The 17,449-nt window shown below is 39.3% G+C and overlaps 2 non-coding genes across 2 annotated transcripts; both read right to left on the bottom strand.

The window, feature by feature from the left end:
• Positions 1-2,505: 2,505 nt before the first annotated feature.
• On the bottom strand, positions 2,506-2,612 carry LOC141669763 (small nucleolar RNA R71). The gene has a single exon (XR_012554024.1). It is a non-coding gene; the product is annotated as a small nucleolar RNA R71 (small nucleolar RNA).
• Positions 2,613-4,771: 2,159 nt separating this feature from the next.
• On the bottom strand, positions 4,772-4,875 carry LOC141669206 (small nucleolar RNA R71). The gene has a single exon (XR_012553497.1). It is a non-coding gene; the product is annotated as a small nucleolar RNA R71 (small nucleolar RNA).
• Between the last annotated feature and the right edge of the window lie 12,574 nt (positions 4,876-17,449).

Raw genomic sequence — 17,449 nt, 5'->3', positions numbered from 1 at the left:
TGAACATATAGTAGTGGCACCAGAGTTCAACATATATGGTGAACCAATTTGACAGAGGAGGAACTCATTGAGATAGAAAATGTCAAGTTGCCCATATTTCTTGTAACGCCCCCAAATACGGGGTCAGGAATCTGGATCGTCATGCAATCATCCAATCATCTTAAACCTGTATTACTTTTATAATCCAATAATTTACATCACAGACCCCTGATATCTTACACACAAGTTATAGTCCTGGAAAACGATATACAAAATGTAACTTATTTTATTAAAACTCAAATATACTTTACAGGATCTCAACTATTATTCGTAACCTCTACATGAAGTTACAATAATCCTACAAATATCTGAAACCTATCTCGATGCTCTAACCTTCCCGAGGAAAAGCTACAAGGGCCTCTGATAAGTGGCATTTTATATCACTTAGAACGTCTTATAATGGCTTGAATTGATGTCTTGAAATCAAGTATTTTGTGTATTTGATGCGCTTTTGAGTTTTTTCCATTTCAGGGTGTAGCTTGCGTATGCAGGGAGATTTCATCAAAATAAGCCTAGGGATTTACTTGGGATCAGTCTCAGGGGAATGTGCGAAGAATTCAGCAAAATCAGGAGCAGGAAAATATTTTTTCCAAAAGCCTGCCAGGCGCCCGCCTGGGATCTGGGGCGGCCGCCTGGGATCTGGAGCGCCTGCCTGGGAAGCTGGGGCGGCCGCTCGGAGTCGGGAAATTCAATTCTGATTTTTATTAAGTCGTGTTCTATTGGACTTCTGAGATGACTGATTCTTATGGACTTCTATGTAAGTAATCTTCAGAGATGTTTCACAACACGAAGTATTCATCAAGCAAGGAGCAAGGAGAGAAGAGAAGAAGACCGTTTTAGCACATCGCAATGAAGAAGAGGAAGCATACGTTAATTTGTGATTCTTTTATTCGTTGTAACAATGGATGCTAGTTTTCTTTACTTTGAACCTTAATACTCTTATGACGTACTCTGGTTTTAATAAATAGTTAGTTAGTTTATATTGTTGTGTTATTATCATGTTTTCATATGAACCCATGGTTGCGATGAGTTCTATCATGGGCTAATCGTGATCATGGGGTCATAGCGGATTTACTATGGATTTCGTTAGTTAATTGTTTAATACCTTGGTTTGTGATGATTGTATGATATCTAGTATAGGTTGTGCTTATTCATCTTATGTGCATCGCGAACATATAAGATAGCCTGTTGATCTCTTGTGAAGCGACAATGAATCTTGAGATTTAGAACTTGCCATGCTAGCATAGGTTCATGTATCGTATGCATGATTAGTGGGTAACTCTAACCGTTTTACTTGCCCTGTGTAATCATAATCAATAACTTGCACTTAAATCGTTATTTTGTCAAATTCTGTAGACATATAGGGTCTCAACATAATTGATGCATATGTAACTTCTATCTTAATTGTGGATGTTTGATAGAATGATATTAGTACAATGAAAGTTGGCTTTTATAAGTTTCATGTTGTTCGATTAATATCATCACCGTTACATGCTAAGGGTAATAACAATGACTATTGAATGAAGTAGTAATGAAGTTATTATCTCATGTGTGTTTAATATTGTTAATTCAAGTAATAATTTAAATGTTTTAATTGTCGTAGTTAATTGTAGTTAATAATTAGTTAATCAACTTTAAGTGTTATTGTCTTGACATTGAGAAGTAATCATACATTGGTGAGTGAGTGTTAATTAAATATAATTAGTCTGAGTCTCTGTGGGAACGAACTAGAAATCTTTCTATATTACTTGCGAACGCCTATACTTGCGTGAATTATTAGCGCATGTTTTGTGCCTAACAAGTTTTTGGCGCCGCTGCTGGGGACTCGGTGTTAATTTGTTTAGTTCATGTACTTGCCATCAGTGGTCATTAGGACTCATTGATTAAGACTTGTTACTTATTGTTTCCGGTTGTGTTTCAGGTACTCAAGCGAGCGTTTATGCAAACACGTTCTCGCACTCGCAAGAGGACTTTAGATACCAGTGAGGAGACAGACTCAGTTCTTGATATTCCGGAGAAGATAGATTTTGAAGATTCCGATAAAGAGAGTGTGCAGAAAGAACCGATAATCATGGGTGATCGTATAGTTCTAGCAGCAGATCCAGCTCTTATGGACTTTTTTCGGCCTAAAATTGATGATATTCAGTCAAGCATCCTTCATCCGACTATTCAGGCTAATACTTTTGAAATCAAGCCGGGCAGTATTCATATGGTGCAGAATTCTGTTTCTTTCGGAGGTGCTGCGACTGAAGACCCCAATATGCATATCAGGAATTTTGTCGAGATCTGTAGTACTTTCAAATATAAGGTGTTATTGATGAGGCTATTAAGCTGAGGCTTTTCCCATTCTCTCTAAGGGATAAAGCTAAGGACTGGTTAAATTCTGAACCTGCTGGGTCCATCACTACTTGCCAAGATCTTGCGCAAAAGTTTCTGGTGAAGTTTTATCAAATGGCCAAGACTGCAGCTATGAGGAGTGCTCTTACTCAGTTTATGCAGCAACCAACAGAATCTATGTGCGAAGCATTGGAGCGCTATAAGGAGATGTTGAGAAAGTGTCCACATCATGGTATGCCTGACTGGATGGTGATCACTGGGTTCTACAATGGTTTGGGGGCCCAATCTCGGCCCATGCTCGATGCAGCAGCTGGAGGCGCTGATAAGTGGCATTTTATACCACTTAGAACGTCTTAAAATAGCTTAAATTGGTGTCTTGAAATCAAGTATTTTGTGTATTTGATGCGTTTTTCTAGTGTTTGTGTATTTCAGGGTATTAGTTGCATTTCGGAGGGGTAATCATCAAGAATAAGCCTTGGCATGTATTCAGCATTACGAGAGGAAAAAAAGGGGCAGATTACAGCGAAGAAACGAAGCAAACTCAGGAATTTTCCAGTAGGGTCCTGAGCGCCCGCTCAGCTATGCTGAGCGGCCGCGCAGGGTCGGGAAAAAAAGATAATTTGTTTTAGACTTCTACTTCTGTTTGTCTTCCATCTTCTATGTAATCTGAGTTTTATAGGACTATTATATAAGTAGATTTAGAGACGTTTCCACAAGGTTGGATCGTTGTATTAAGCAAGGAGCGAAGGAGATAAGGAAGAAGACCGTTTTAGCACACCGTAACGAAGAGGAAGCATATTTTCTTGTGATTCTTTATTTCGTTGTAACGTTGGATGCTAGTTTTCTTTGCTTTGAACCTATTTACTCTTGTGACGTACTCTGGTTTAATATAAATAGTTTAGTTATTATTCTCTTGTGTTTGTTTATCATGTTTTCATATGAACCCATGATGACGATAAGTGCTATCATGGGCTAATCATGATCATGGGGTCATAACGGATTTACTATGGAATTATTTAGTTAGTTGTTTAATACCTTAGTGTGTGATGATTGTATGATATCTAGTATTGGTTGTGCGTATTCATCTTATGTACGTCGCGATCATATAAGATAGGGTGATAATCTCTTGTGAAGCGACGGTGGATCTCGAGATTTAGAACTTGCCATGCTAGCATAGGTTCATGTATGATATTGCATGATTAATGGGTAACTCTAACCATTTTATTCACCCTATGTAATCAAAAGGAATAACTTGCGCTTAAATCATTATGTTGTCAATTTCTGTAGATATATAGGGACTCAACATAATTGATGCCTATTCAACTTCTATCTTAATTGTGGATGTTTGGTAGAATGGTATTAGTATAATGAAAGTTGGCTTTTATTAGTTTCGTGTTATTCGATTAATATCATCATTGTTGCAGGCTAAGGGTAATAACAATAACTATTGAAGGAAGTAGTAATGAAGTTGTGATCTCATGAGTGTTTTAATATTGTTAATTCGTAGCGTTAATTAAGTGCTTAATTACGTAGTTAATTATAGTTAATATTTAGTCAACAATTCTAAGTGTTAGTGTCTTAATATTGAGAAGTAATCATACATTGGTGAGTGAGTTTAATTGAACAATAATTAGTCTGAGTCTCTGTGGGAACGAACTAGAAAGTATTCTATATTACTTGCGAACGCGTATACTTGCGTGTGTTATTAGCGCATGTTTTCGCCCTAAGTTTTTGGCGCCGCTGCCGGGGACTCGGCGTATTTGTTTAGTTTATGTACTTACCATCATTGGTCGTTAAGACTCAGTGATTAAGACGTATTTGTTACTTATTGTTTCCGGTTGTGTTTCAGGTACTTTAGTGAGCGTATATGCAAACTCGTTCTTGTACTCGCAAGAGGACTTTAGATACAGTTGAAGAGACAGACGAAGTTCTTGATATCCCGAAGAAGATAGACTTTGAAGATTCGGATTCAGGAAGTGAGCAGAAAGAACCAGTAATCATGGGTGATCGTATTGTTCAGGCCGATCTAGCTCTTATGGACTTTTCTCGGCCTAAAATTGACGACATTTAGTCAAGCATTCTTCATCCGGCTATTCAAGCTAACACCTTTGAAATCAAGCCGGGCACTATTCAGATGGTGCAGAATTCTGTTTCTTTTGGAGGAGCTGCGACTGAAGACCCCAACATGCACATAAGGAATTTTGTCGAGATCTGCAGTACTTTAAAGTATAATGGTGTGACTAATGAGGCTATCAAGCTGAGGCTTTTCCCAATCTCACTGAGGAACAAAGCTAAGGACTGGTTACATTCTGAACCAGCTGGGTCCATCACTACTTGGCAAGATCTTGCACAAAAGTTTCTGGTGAAGTTTTATCCGATGGCAAAGACTGCTGCTATGCGGAGTGCTCTTACTCAGTTTACGCAGCAAACTACAGAATCTATGTGCGAAGCTTGGGAATGCTTCAAGGAAATGTTGAGAAAGTGTCCACATCATGGAATGCCCGATTGGATGGTGATCACTGGTTTCTATAATGGTTTGGGGGCCCAATCTCGGCCCATGCTCGATGCAGCAGCTGGAGGCGCCGTGTGGGCCAAAAGCTATACTGAGGCTTATAATCTTATCGAGACTATGGCTGTAAATGAGCATCAAAACCTAACTCAGAGGATGATGCCTGAGAAGGTAACAGGTATTCTAGAAGTCGATACAGCCACTACTATTGCAGAGCAGCTCCAAGCGCTGTCTATGAAGGTCGATTCTCTAGCTACATATGGAGTTAATCAAATAGCTATGGTCTGTGAGCTTTGTGCAGGTTCTCATGCTATGGATCAGTGTTCTCTTGTCAATGAATATGTTCAGTATGTGAACAATTATCAGCGACAACAGCAGCCTGTGCCAGCTACTTATCATCCTAACAACAGAAATCATCTAAATTTCAGCTGGGGTAATAATCAGAATGTTATTCAGCCACCATATCAGCAAGGTACGAGTAAACAGTTCAATCCACCTGGATTCCAGCAACAGCAGCAATATGCTCAAAGGCAATCATATCCTCAACAGAGAAGTGCAGCTACACCTACTAGTGCTGATTTTGAGGAACTTAAGCTGTTATGCAAGAGTCAGGCGGTTTCTATCAAGACCTTGGAAAATCAAATTGGTCAAATAGGCAATGCAGTGCTCAATCGTTAACCTGGAACACTTCCCAGTGACACGGAAGTACCATGCAGGAAGGAAGCTAAAGAGCAAGTAAAGGCTATTACCTTAAGGTCTGGGAAAGTTGCTGATGCTGAAAAGGCAAAAGAAGGAGAAGCTGAAGTTAGAGATGAAGAAGCTAAGCAAAAGGAGAAAGCGGCGGAACGAAGGAAGACTACTGTTGAACACACTCTGCCTGAGGGTAATACAGGGGAGAAACAGCTCTATCCTCCACCACCTTTCCCTAAGAGATTGTAGAAACAAAAGCTGGATAAGCAGTTCGGCAAGTTTCTGAAGGTGTTCAAGAAACTTCACATCAATATACCTTTCGCTGAGACTCTGGAACAAATGCCTAGTTATGCAAAGTTTATGAAGAGTATTTTTTCAAGGAAGGTGAAACTGGATGACCTTGAGACCGTTGCTCTAACGGAAGAATGTAGCGCTGTGCTGCAGCAAAAGTTACCTCCAAAGCTTAAAGATCCAGGTAGCTTCACCATTTCTTGCACCATTGGCAAGTTGTCATTTGACAAGTGCCTTTGTGATTTGGGAGAAAGCATCAATCTGATGCCGTTGTCGATCTTTAAAAAGTTGGATTTGCCTGATCCAAAACCCACCTACATGTCTCTACAATTGGCTGATCGTTCTATTACTTACCCAAGGGGCATAGTGGAGGATGTGCTAGTCAAGGTGGATAAGCTCTTCTTTCCTGCAGAGTTTGTTATTCTGGATTTCGAGGAAGATAAGAAGATTCCCATAATCTTGGGAAGACCTTTCTTGGCTACTGGCCGTACCTTGATAGATGTGCAGAAAGGTGAACTTACTATGCGGGTGCAGGATCAGGATGTGACCTTCAATGTATTCAAAGCAATGAAATTCCCTACAGAAGATGAGGAGTGCTTAAAAGTGGATGTGATTGATTATGCGGTTACTTCAGAACTCGATCATATGCTAATGTCTGATACATTAGAAAAGGCCTTAGTGGGGGATTTTGACAGTGATGATGAAGATGGCAACGAACAATTACAATATCTGAATGCTTCTCCCTGGAGGCGAAAGCTGGACATGCCGTTTGAATCTCTTGGTACTTCTGACCTCAAGAATGCTGAAGGAAAGCTCAAACCATCAATTGAGGAAGCACCTACCTTGGAGCTCAAGCCATTACCTGAACACTTGAGGTATGCTTTTTTAGGTGATGCATCTACTTTACCTGTTATTATTGCATCTGACCTTTCAGGTAGTGAGGAAGACAAGATCTTAAGGATTTTAAGAGAATTCAAATCAGCTATTGGATGGACCATAGCAGACATCAAGGGGATTAGCCCTTCATATTGTATGCATAAGATTCTGCTAGAGGAGGGTAGTAAGCCAACTGTTGAGCAGTAGCGCAGACTTAATCCTATCATGAAGTGGTGAAGAAAGAACTTCTGAAATGGCTGGATGCAGGCATCATTTATCCTATTTCTGACAGTTCTTGGGTGAGCCCCTTACAATGTGTGCCTAAGAAAGGAGGTATCACTGTGGTAGCAAATGAGAAGAATGAGCTCATCCTCACTCGAACAGTTACAGGATGGAGAGTATGCATGGACTACCGAAAGTTGAACAAGGCCACGAGGAAGGATCACTTCCTTCTTCCATTTATTGATCAGATGCTTGACAGGTTGGCTGGTCATGAGTATTATTGTCTTCTGGATGGTTACTCCGGGTATAATCAGATTTGTATTGCACCAGAGGATCAAGAAAATACTACATTCACTTGTCCATTTGGCATGTTTTCTTTTCGCAGAGTTTCGTTTGGGTTATGTGGTGCACCGGCCACTTTTCAGAGATGTATGATGGCTATATTCTCTGACATGATTGGAAATAATGTTGAGGTGTTCATGGACGACTTCTCCGTCTTTGGACATTCGTATGATGAATGTTTGAATAATCTTTGTGTCGTGCTCAAAAGGTGTGTGGAAACTAATTTGGTTCTCAACTGGGAGAAATGCCATTTTATGGTGTGTGAAGGCATTATTCTTGGGCATAAGGTCTCTAGCAAGGGTCTGGAGGTGGATAAAGCCAAGGTGGGAGTCATTGAAAATCTTCCATCACCTATTTCTGTGAAAGGAATCCGTAGTTTTCTTGGTCATGCGGGTTTTTATCGGCGGTTCATCAAGGACTTTTCGAAGATATCTAAGCCGTTGTGCAACTTGCTTGAGAAAGATGTGCCTTTTAAATTTGATGATGAATGTTTGACGGCATTCGAGACTCTCAAGAAGAGTTTAATCACTGCACCAGTTATTACAGCACCAGATTGGACAGAGCCTTTTGAGATGATGTGTGATGCAAGTGATTATGCGGTAGGTGCAGTTCTTGGGCAGCGCAAGAATAATTTCTTTTATGTGGTCTACTATGCTAGTAAGACCTTAAATAGGGCCCACATGAATTACACCACTACTGAGAAGGAGCTCTTGGCTATAGTCTTTGGTTTCGAGAAATTTCGATCATATCTGCTTGGGACAAAAGTGACAGTATTCACTGATCATGCGGCCATTCGCTATTTGGTTTCCAAAAAGGATTCGAAGCTGAGACTCATTCGTTGGGTGCTCTTACTTCAGGAATTTGAGTTAGAGATCAAGGATCGGAAAGGCACTGAGAATCAAGTAGCTGACCATCTCTCTAGATTGGAGAATCCCGAGTCTACTTCACAGGATAAGACATTGATCAACGAGTCTTTTCCAGATGAGCAGTTGTTCGCAGTTCAGGAGGAAGAGCCATGGTTTGAAGATATTGTAAACTATCTTGTCAGCAATATAATGCCTCCTAATTTGACCTCAGCTCAAAAGAAGAAGTTTCTGCATGAGGTGAAATGGTATATGTGGGATGAACCATATTTGTTTAGACAGGGAGCTGACCAGATCGTCAGGAGATGTATCCCGTTCTGTGAGACGGAGGGGATATTACGAGAATGCCACTCCACAGTTTATGGTGGACACTATGGTGGTGAGAAGACGGCAGCTCGTATTTTGCAAGCAGGTTTTTTCTGGCCTACTTTGTTTAAGGATGCTCATCAGTTTGTTTTAAGGTGTGATCGTTGCCAAAGAGTGGGAAATTTGACGAGAAAGGATGAGATGCCGTTAAATGTGATGCTGGAAGTCGAGGTCTTTGATGTTTGGGGAATCGATTTCATGGGGCCTTTTGTCTCCTCCTACAATAATCAGTACATCTTGCTGGCAGTCGATTATGTCTCAAAATGGGTAGAAGTCAAAGCCCTACCGACAAATGATGCAAAGGCAGTGCTGAATTTTCTTCATAAACAGATTTTCACAAGGTTTGGAATGCCTCGGGTAATCATAAGTGATGAAGGGTCGCATTTCTGTAACCGTAAGTTCACTTCTATGATGCAGCGTTATAATGTGAATCATCGAGTTGCTACTGCCTATCATCCAAAAACAAATGGTCAAGCGGAAGTGTCTAATAGAGAGATCAAGCGCATTCTAGAGAAGGTTGTTTGTCCATCAAGGAAGGATTGTGTTAGTCCCTTAACAATATAGCAAGAATTACAGAAGGGGGGTTGAATGGAATTCTTTATCTTTTTCTTGAAATAAAAATGTTTAACTCGATTATAGATATATCTGTTTTGATTAGCACAATGCGGAATATAAACTTTAATGAATCAAAATAAGAGTAATTAAAAACAAGAGTCTTTAAAAACTTTCTGGTGGATTTAAACAATTCCACCAGAGATATATATTAATATATCGAGAGAACTCTGTGTGCAGAAATGCTCACAGCTGCTTTTACAAGATAGAACAACTAAGAACACAGGAAATGCTGAAGATAGTGCTTACAAAGATTTCTCTGTGTTTGTTTCTAAGCTCACTTAGTTTTCTTAGTTATTTTATATTTGCTACTCTCTTGGTTTATATATATTACCAAGATTACAAAGTCAAAAGAACTGAATAAATATAAAATCTAACAGTCTTGATCTTTGCTGCTTTTCATCCTTTATTACCCAGTTAATGGGCTTCCACAGTGTTTATATCCAATCTCGACGGTTGTGTGTCAGCTTTCACTGTTCAACTGATGTTTGAATCTTGATATTATCATCCGTCGACTTTCAGATCATCCGTCGATGACTTACTTGATCATCCGTCGACTGTTATTTTGAACATCTGTTGAAAATCATTTGATCATCCGTCGAAGCTTTGTTACGCATCCGTTGATAGCTATTTTGGCACTTGACTTCATTTCACTTATATAGAATTACAAGACATTGCTTATGTACAGTTAATCAACCTATTCTGCATATCTAGTTAAAGTCAACATGACTTATATGCTACTACAGATTCTATACAAAGGTGCATACAACACTCTGCTACAAACTTATCATTATATAAGCTACTCACTCGATGGATAATAAATTACTCATCCGTCGGTACTCAAACTGAGTTATCCGTCGGGACTATAATTCTTATCCGTCGAGTGCTACATTATTTCACTAAGTAAAATCTACTTAGATGTTTTGTTTAGGTAATCATCAAGTGCACAACATATTCACAACAATCTCCCCCAATTTATGTCTACTGGAATTGTAGCCATAAATTAAGAGACACTTGATGATAACAAAACATCCTAAACATATATCTTTAAAGATAAGTAGATAAAACCGAAAGTGCTTCAATTTAAACAAGGTATACAAGGTTTGGCTCACAGTCAATTCAAGATGCTCCTCTAGCCAGAGCAGATTTTTCTAGTTTCTTGAAGGTCTGGATCTTCTTCCAAGCTTTCTATTGTTTTCTTCAATTTGATTCTGGAGCTGTCTGTGGAATTCTAATTCATCAGATTCTGAGAGATCTAACATTTCTTGCATTTCCAAAAGAGTCTCATTGCTAAATATACTCAATTGGTCTTCTAGTCTGAAGAATCTTCTCACACCCTTGTCATCCATGAATTCCATCAGCCAGTAGGGCCTTAGATGCACTCTTCTCCCTGTGTATGGGATGATAAGAGTTTTGGGTAGTGCATTTTTGGCTCTAACACTCCTTAGCTCTTCAATCTTCTTCAATACTAATCTTCTTGCAGTTACATTAAACCCAAAGTTTTTCTTGAAGGATGAATAGACTTTGATCAACACAACTTGGCTTTCTTGAAGTATCCTGTGAAGAGGCCACTGAATCTCCCTTCCTCCTTTGTATTTGAATACCAACCTTTCAGGTAGGTTTCTGTATGCATCAATTGCCCTTACCTCATCCAGCTCCTCCAGATAAAGGTTTAGGTCTGAAAATTCCTTGATGTCACACAAGTACAAGTAGTCTTCCTTGTTGATCTTGGGTTGAGCTTTGACTACTGCCTTGGATTTGAGAGGTGACAGCTTCACTTTCTTGACTGCCCTTGATTTTGTCCTTCTTGGCTTTGTGAGAATTGGCAAGTTGAAGTCAGGAATTGGTAATTTATCCCACTCTATTGGCTCATCCTTTGGCACAATAGGCTCTCCATGTATGTTCCTGCAGGGGTCTACCACCCTTATGTCTTCAAATACCACAGAGGGCTTTGATGCTTGAGTTTCAGCTTTAGTGGATTCCATTGGAAATTGATCTTCCAATTCCTTGTTAACAATATCCAACTTTCTTTTTGTTCTTTTAGCCAATTCTTTCTTTCTTGGAGATTTCTTCTGTTCTTCAATCTTCTTCTTTGATCCAGTAGCTTGAGTTGGTTGAGAGGGAATTTGTTGAGAAGAGTTCACAGCCTGTAGCTTGGTCAAGATAGCAAACTATTCTTTCTTTTGTTTAGACTTCTTTGCATCTAGAGCAGCTTGCCTCTTTTCCTGCTTCAATCTGGCTTTTTCTTCTTCCTTTGCTTGAGCAAATTGTGGATGTCCAGCTACCACACAAATTTCCTTCCCATTTCTGAATATCTTTGCAATTCTCTCTCTTGAGGCTGAATCAGCTGGATCTTTATAGAGAAGAATAGATCTTGACAGAAGCTTCAAGTCATCAGGCTTGGGTGACTCATACACAGTATCCATAGGGTTCTTCAAAGATGAGTTTGGATAGTTTGCCCTTGGTTTAAGGATCATCTCAGCCTTTGTAGTCTTGATGCAGGAAGATTGTCCTTTCTCCAGATAGTTCATGCTCATCTCATTCACATTGATTGGCTTGACATGAGAGTGATGGATTGCTGACTGATCTGGTTCCTTGACTAATTGAAACTTTCTCTGTATTTCCTCATCAATCTTTTTCCAGTTGATCAGAGTCAACTCTTCTTTATCAGCATCTTTTAAACTTGCTGCTGCTGCATTTATAAGATCTATACCATCTGCAACTGGTGGCTTGGAGATAGTAATTGAAGGTACAATTACTTTGCTGATTTGAACTACAATGTTCTCCCCCTTAGTTGGTCCTTTCTCCCACTTACTTGATTCTCTCTCCCCCTTTTTGTTATCATCAAGTGAAGGAGTTAGGCCTTGTGCTTTAGCCAGTTGCATGAGAAGATTTGTCTGAGTCTGTTGATTTTGAAGAAGTAGGGTCACTGAATTCTCAATAACCTGAACTCTGGTCTCCAGCTTGGCTATCTTCTTTTCAGAATCTGATTCTCTTCTCAACCTTTATAATAAATCATGCATGGTACCATATGGCATTATTGAATCCAGTTTCTCAGAGTTGTATGTCTTTAAGTCAGCTATCTCCTTTTTCAATTCATCCACACTGATATTCTGTCTGGAGTGTTGGATCTTCATTAAGTGCAAGGAGTCTAGATGAGCTTTAAGAACAGCCTTGGTACTAGCATCTGAAACTTCCTGAAGGGCTTGCTGAATGGCTGTTACTTGTCTTACCAAAGACACCTCAAATTGTCCTGGTGTAAAGTCCTTTGCCCATGCCCATTCAGGTAAACTTAAAGCAGAACTTTGGCCTTCAGCTCCCCCTAAGTTCATGCTTCCATTCAAAGAACTATAGTCATCATCATCAGAATTTACTCCAAATTCTTCAGATGGCTCTCCAGCTTGAGGAGGCATCCTGTTGACAGCAGCTTTATCTCTTTGAAGAGATTCTGTGGTGTGCACTAAGTGTAAAGTCTGCTTTGCCTCCACATTGCCCTGAGCAGCCAACAGTTGATAGGCTGAAACAGGGTGAGTAAAAGTTTCAGCATCCAAGAAAATGTTATCAATTACAGCTTTGTAATGTTGCTGAAATTGTCTTTCCTTTTCAGCATCATCCACAATCATTGACTCACTAGCAATGGCTGGCTCCATCCTTATTGTTCCAGTACCTGCTTTTCTCTCATATTCTCTCTTTTGTTGCATCAGGGTCTCACCCTGGCTCCCCACCCTCACACCCTCACCTTCACCTACTAAGGTGGGACTCCTCTCACTCACTTTTGCCAATCCTGAATGAATGGATTGCTGAGATTCACTCTTTTCCTCTCCTTTTGCCTGGGAGCAACCCAGCCTCTCACTCAATACACTCTCCTCTCTCAGTCCTAAAAGTGATTGTATTACCACCAAATCTTCTGCACTTAAAATTATTGAAGTTTGAAGTTGTGCAGAGACACTCGATGAATAAATGATATCCGTCGGGTGAGTGGTAAAGCTATCCGACGGATAACTGCTGTCAAGCTTATCCGTCGGGATACAATCACTACTCGATGGATGAGCAATATCCATCGAGAGAGTAGAAATGAATGAGGTGGGAAGAGAAACTGTTGTTGACTCTGTGTTGATTGAAGTTATTTGAGGCACAGATGTCACAATAGAATCAGAAAGAATTGGCAAGTGAGCCAACAAATCATCTAAAAGATGATGCTCACTGGCACTAGATTTTGGCTTCCCCAACAGAGTTAAAGAAGGGGAATCAGGAATTGAAGTGTTTATCATGTCCACTTCCAGTGAGTTGGTTGGTGAGTATTGTGTTTCAGTGGCTTCTATCCAGAGAGATTTTGGCTGTGACTCCACATTTATTGGAGCCACATCAATCTGAATTTGAGAAGGTGCAGGGACTGTGTCTTTAGCACCAGTTTGCACTAAGTGTGTGTCCTGTGCATCCCCAGTTGTTTTGGATTTCTTCTTTCTAGTGTAAGTTTGGTGTAGGCTTGTGTCCCTAACCCTCTTGGCCTGTGCTCTTGGATGAGAGCTTTGTTCAATAGCCACATCCTTTTGGGAGGATGCAGCTAGAAGTGAGCTTCTGTCCTTTTTAAGCACTGCAGTTTGTTGGGAAACTGCAGTGTGGCTAGGCTGGGATTCACTTATCTCTCCAACCTTATCCTTGGGGTTTCTTTGATGTTCACCCCTTCCCTCACCTATCTTACCCTCCTTCACACTCCCCTCTTTGTGTTTGGTAGAATTTTCAACTGGTACCTTTTGAGAGATACCAGAGGGGGTTTTCTTTGATTTGGATTTAAGAATTGCAGTTGTTTTGGCAGCTTTGGTAGGCAACTGTTTGGTCATTGTCACAGTTGCCATAGCTATTCCTGAAGTCAAAGAAATAGAAGGGTTTGGAATAGTTGAGAGTGTAGATGAACTTACCTCACTTACCTGAGGTGCCAGCATTACAGGAAAATAGAACATTGGCACATCCTTGTGATGGTTGGCTCTGTTCAGATCTGCAATGATTCTTCTCTCTTGAACCCAACACGCTAATTTGTTGGTTGGGTTCTCAAGTACAATCTCTTCACAAAGATGGTTAGCCAAAAGCATAAAAAATCTAGCATAGTAAATATTCTTTCCTCTTTTGGCTGAGTCACCTAGTTTATAACCTAACTCATACACAACCAGATCACTTAAGTTGTAATATTTGTCTGTAACTAGCATGTATAGCATGTTAAGCATGGAAATGTTCACAGAATCAAAATTACTGATTTTTCCAGAAAAGACCTTAGTTACTACATCACACAAGTAACTCCATTCCTTCCTAAGATCTAGTCTTCTAATTTCACTTAGTTTTGCAGTAGGAAGTGCATAATGAATGGAATTTAGCATATTGACAATATCAGTGTCAGTGTGTGGTGCAGTAACATTGTTATCAGGAATCTTGAAACATGCTTTTATGACATCACTATTGATACAGAAAACATTACCTTTGATGGTCAGAGTGATGGTTTTGTCAGTAGAGTTGTAGATTGCTGTTGTCCACATCTCCTCAACAACTTCACAATAAATTGTGGGTGATTCCAGCATAGCAAAACTTAACTTGCAGTTCTTCACCAAGTCCATCATCTTATGATAGTCTTCAGATTGCTGAATCCCCTTATTGACCAAGGCAGTGAAGTTGTTCTTCTCATAGATGAACCCAGTCTATGACATGATCTTTACTACGGGTGCCATTGTTAGGGAAGAAAAGCTTGAAGAGAAAGAGGATTTTTGCTTGAGAGAGAATGAAATAAGACAGTTGAATTTGAGAATGATAAAAGAAAATGATTAGAATGAAATAGGCTTTTATACTTTGCTCAAACTCAACGGATAAAAATAATAAATAGAAATAAATTACCCAATAGAAACTGCCTAAAATTACCGTTTTAAAATAAACTTTAAAAATTCCACCCATTATCCGTCGTGTAATGCTTATAAACTGTAAGTATACTCGATGGATAATGTTCAGGGAATTAACGGTTAAGATTTAGACACTTCGACGGATGAGGATAAAATGTTATCCGTCGAGCTTTAAAATATTCCAGAAAAGTAATTGATTTTTATTTATAATTTGTATATCGACGGATGACTCAACCCGATGGATAATGGTCATCCGTCGAGAGACAAATTTTGACTCAGCCAAAATTTCATCCAAGACTAAAAATCAACTAAATTTCTGGCTTCTTTTCAACTTGCAAGAATAATTCAGATAAATTCAAGAGTAATTAAGCATACCTAACTCATTTACCAACCTAGAAAAGGTGGATTCATCCAGTGGCTTGGTAAAAATATCTGCAAGTTGCTTCTCACTTGGAACAAAATGTAACTCTACAGTACCATTCATTACATGTTCCCTTATGAAATGGTACTTGATGTCTATATGCTTTGTCCTTGAATGTTGCACTGGATTTTCAGTGATGGCAATTGCACTTGTGTTGTCACAGAAAATAGGAATCCTTTCAACTTGCAAACCATAGTCTAGCAATTGATTTTTCATTCACAAAATCTGTGCACAGCAACTGCCAGCAACAATATATTCAGCTTCAGCTGTAGAAGTAGAAACTGAATTTTGCTTTTTACTGAACCAGGACACAAGCTTGTTTCCTAAAAATTGACAGGTTCCTGTTGTGCTTTTTCTATCAATTCTGCAACCTGCATAATCTGCATCTGAATAACCAGTTAGATCAAAACCGGAATCTCTAGGATACCAAATGCCAAGGTTTGGTGTTCCTTTGAGATATATGAAAATTCTTTTAATAGCTATCAAATGAGACTCTCTAGGATCAGCCTGAAATATAGCACACAAACATGTAGCAAACATTATATCTGGCCTACTGGCTGGTAAGTACAGAAGTGAGCCAACCATGCCTCTATAACTTGAAATATCCACAGACTTTTCAGTAGTGTTTAGTTCAAGCTTAATTGCAATGGCCATGGGAGTTTTTGCAGATGTGCAATCCATCAGATCAAACTTCTTTAAAAGATCAAAAATATATTTAGTTTGACTAATAAATATTCCATCATTAACTTGCTTAACTTGTAAATTAAGAAAGTAAGTTAGTTCTCCCATCATACTCATTTCATACTTGCTTTGCATCAGTTTGGCAAACTTTTTACAAAGTTTTTCATCTGTAGAGCCAAAAATAATATCATCTACATAAATTTGAACAAGTATGCTAGAGCCATTCACATTTCTGAAAAATAAAGTTTTATCTACAGTACCTCTTGTGAAGTGATTTTCCAAAAGGAACTTTGATAAAGTGTCATACCAGGCTCTAGGTGCTTGCTTTAGTCCATAAAGTGCTTTCAGTATATAATAGATATACTCTGGAAGATTTGGATCTTCAAAGCCAGGAGGTTGACTTACATACACTTCTTCCTCCAAATCTCCATTCAGAAAGGCACTTTTGACATCCATTTGATAGACCTTGAAATTGGCATGCGCTGCATAGGCTAAGAAGATTCTGATGACTCCAAGTCTTGCAACAGGAGCAAATGTTTCATCAAAATCTATCCCTTCTTGCTGACAATAGCCTTTAGCAACCAATCTTGCTTTGTTCCTTACTACTATGCCATTTTCATCCATCTTGTTTCTGAATACCCATTTGGTGTCTATTGGATTCTTTCCTTTAGGCTTGGGTACCAGCTTCCATACTTTATTCCTTTTAAATTGGTTTAGCTCCTCCTGCATAGCTAAAATCCAATCAGGATCTAATAAGGCTTCTTCTTCCTTCTTTGGTTCTTTCTTAGACAGGAAGCTGCTGTATAGACATTCTTCTTGAGTTGCTCTCCTGGTTTGAACTCTAGAAGAAACATCACCAATAATCAGTTCAAAGGGGTGGTCTTTTGTCCATTTTCTTGGTTGAGGTAGATTAGCCCTAGATGAAGAGACCTCAATGTTATCTTGATGTGTGATTGAGTTTTGATTGCTAGAAACTCCCCCTGAGTTTGTGGAACTTTGCTTTGAAATTGGGGTGCTTTCCATGGGTGATCTGCCTTGACTTCCTGCTCCTTTTGATAACCCGACGGATGGTGAATTTTGAGTACCGACGGATGAGGCAGGTTGTCTTCCGACGGATAATACAGATTGCCTTCCGACGGATGAAGCATTATGTAACTCGATGGATGTTGAGTTTTGTGCTTCATTTGTAGTAAATTTGTCTGCATTATCCTTAGACACTGTTTCTTGATCACTTTCATCATCACTTTCTTCACTGACCATCTCAACATTGTCGAATTTGAGGCTCTCATGGTAATCTCCATCTTTTAGTCCTTCAATC

This window comes from Apium graveolens, chromosome 6, assembly GCF_009905375.1.
Source record: "Apium graveolens cultivar Ventura chromosome 6, ASM990537v1, whole genome shotgun sequence".
NCBI lineage: Eukaryota > Viridiplantae > Streptophyta > Magnoliopsida > Apiales > Apiaceae > Apium > Apium graveolens.
Note: the sequence above shows the minus strand (reverse complement) of the source record. Positions and strands in the feature narration are given on the sequence as shown.